The following is a 2739-nucleotide window of genomic DNA, read 5'->3' on the forward strand; positions in this document are numbered from 1 at the left end:
ATACATGCCAACAACTTTGAACTAAAGCCACAGCTCATCACCCTTGTTCAGAACAATTGTTCATTCGGAGGCAGTATCCAAGAAGACCCCAATCAACATCTAACCACCTTACTGAGGATATGTGATACTGTGAAGTCTAATGGTGTTCATCCTGACACCTATAGATTACTTCTGTTCCCTTTCTCACTCAAGGATAAGGCATCTAAATGGCTGGAATCCTTCCCAAAAGAGAGTTTAGCAACCTGAGAAGATGTGGTGAACAAATTCTTGGCAAGATTCTATCCTCCTCAATGGATCAACAGGCTGAGAGCTGAGGTGCAAACCTTCAGGCAGCAAGATGGTGAGACTCTATATGAAGCATGGGAGAGGTTTAAGGACCTGACAAGAAGGTGTCCACCAGATATGTTCAATGAATGGGTACAGCTACACATTTTCTATGAAGGCCTTTCTTATGAATCAAAGAAGGCAGTAGACCATTCATCCGGGGGATCTCTGAACAAGAAGAAGACCATTGAAGAAGCCATAGATGTCATTGAGACTGTAGCTGAGAATGACTACTTCTATGCTTCTGAAAGAGGCAACACTAGAGGAGCGATGGAGCTAAACAATGTGGATGCACTGCTGGCCCAAAACAAGCTTATTACCAAGCAGTTGGCTGACCTCACCAAGAAGATGGAAAGGAACCAAGTAGCAGTAATCACCACCTCATCAGCAACCCAAGAGGGAGTGAATGCAGAGGCAGAGGATGAACAAGAACAAGCCAACTACATTGGAAACTCACCCAGGCAGACCCATGATCCATACTCCAAGACCTACAACCCTGGTTGGAGGATTCACCCAAACTTTGGGTGGGGAAATCAACAGGATCAAGGCCAAGATCAGAGACGTCACAACCCCAACAACCATGCAGCTCACCAAAATTCCACACAAAGATCATATCAACATCACCCTAACAACACCTCTCAACATCCATACCAAAACCAAAACAACCCTTCTCATCACTCCAATCCCAACCCACCATCATCTGATGACAGACTCTCAAGGATTGAGAAACTACTTGAAGGCATATGTAAAGAGATTCAAGATAATAAGGTATTCAAGGAGGAGGTGCGAGCCAATATCAAGAATCAGGGAGACACCATCAAGAGGCTGGAATTTCAAGTGGGATACCTCTCTGAGCAGATTCCCAAACCTACTGATAGCTTTCCAAGTGACACAGAGAAAAATCCGAGAGGTGAAGCAAAGAAAGTCAGATGGGAAGATTGCAAGATGGTTACTATAAGTAATAAGGGGACTAAGAAAGAGCTGACCAACCCATTAGAACAACCTGAAGATACTTCAGCAGGAAAGCAGGGGGACAATCATCAAGAAACCACAAATACACAGAAGGAGCTGCTGAGACTCTATGCACCCTTTTCCCAATTACTAAATGGCTGTGTAGAGAAGAGACTATACTCAAGGTTTCTTGACATGTTTGCATCCCTCCATGTAAACATACCATTCATCAAGGCCCTCCAACAAATGCCCTCATACATTAAGTATATGAAGGAGCTGCTGACCAAGAAAAGCTCACTCAAGGGAGGACAAACAATAGTGATGAATAAGGAGTGCAGTGCTCTCATTCAACCAGAGCTGCCTACAAAGAGGAAGGATGCAGGGAGTTTTCACAGCCCATGTGCCATAGGAGAAACAGTGTTTGATAAAGGACTATGTGATTTGGGAGCAAGCATCAACTTAATGCCTTTATCCCTTGTGAAGAGGCTGTAGATTAATGAGATCATACCCACAGATGTAGTTATCAGGCTAGCTGACAAAACTCAAAAACAAGCAGTAGGAGTGGTTGAAAATGTATTGGTGAAGGTTGGGAAATACTTCCTTCCCACAGACTTTGTCATCTTGGACATGGAAGAAAGTCACCTGCACCCAATCATATTAGGAAGACCATTCCTAGCTACAGCCAGAGCACTTATAGATGTGGAGCGAGGGGAGCTAATTTTAAGGATCCATGACGAACAACTCACCTTCAATGTTTTCAAACCATCACAAGAAACAGATCAAGAGAACAAAGAACCAAGGAAAGATCATAGTGAGACATTGAAGGAAGAAACAAGTACTGAAGCACAACCAGCACATCTGGGAATCCCCTTGGTTGATGAAAAAGGCAATCAGCAGTTGTCACAGCTAAAGGAAAATCAGGAGGAACCCAAACAACCAGAGTTATATGAGACCAGCAACAAAATCTCCTTGGAAGAAAAGGTCACAAAGAGCAAGGCAACTTCAAAAGGAACAAAGAAGAAGGTACCAAGGAAGTGGAGGAACAAGAAGATCCCTACAGAGGACTTCTCTCCAGGGGATAAAGTAATCTCAGCTTACGTCCCAGCCATTCCCCCCGATCTCCCCACCATCCCATCTCAGCTACCTAAAGTTTTTACCATTAACAGAGTTCTCTCCCTAGAACATGTGGAGATCCTTGATGAAGCCAATGGAGATAGATTTACTGCAAGGGGGGAAGACTTTAAGCACTACCAACCACCCTGATAAAGGCAGAACGTCAAGCTAGTAACGCTAAAGAAGCGCTTCATAGGAGGCAACCCATGCTTTACATGCTTTTAAAAATAGTTAATAATGCAAAATTCATGAATTTCAAATCAACTTGATATGCACTTGAATGAATAATTGTGTGCAACATATAGTGAGGAACAAGTTTGGTGTTCAAAGCACATTAAGAGAACATAAATG

General features: G+C 43.2%; 1 non-coding gene across 1 annotated transcript; it reads right to left on the minus strand.

Annotated features, from left to right (window-relative positions):
* Positions 1-300: 300 nt before the first annotated feature.
* Positions 301-407, minus strand: LOC112731679 (small nucleolar RNA R71). The gene has a single exon (XR_003167447.1). It is a non-coding gene; the product is annotated as a small nucleolar RNA R71 (small nucleolar RNA).
* Between the last annotated feature and the right edge of the window lie 2332 nt (positions 408-2739).

Source organism: Arachis hypogaea, chromosome 12 (genome assembly GCF_003086295.3).
Source record: "Arachis hypogaea cultivar Tifrunner chromosome 12, arahy.Tifrunner.gnm2.J5K5, whole genome shotgun sequence".
Lineage (NCBI taxonomy): Eukaryota > Viridiplantae > Streptophyta > Magnoliopsida > Fabales > Fabaceae > Arachis > Arachis hypogaea.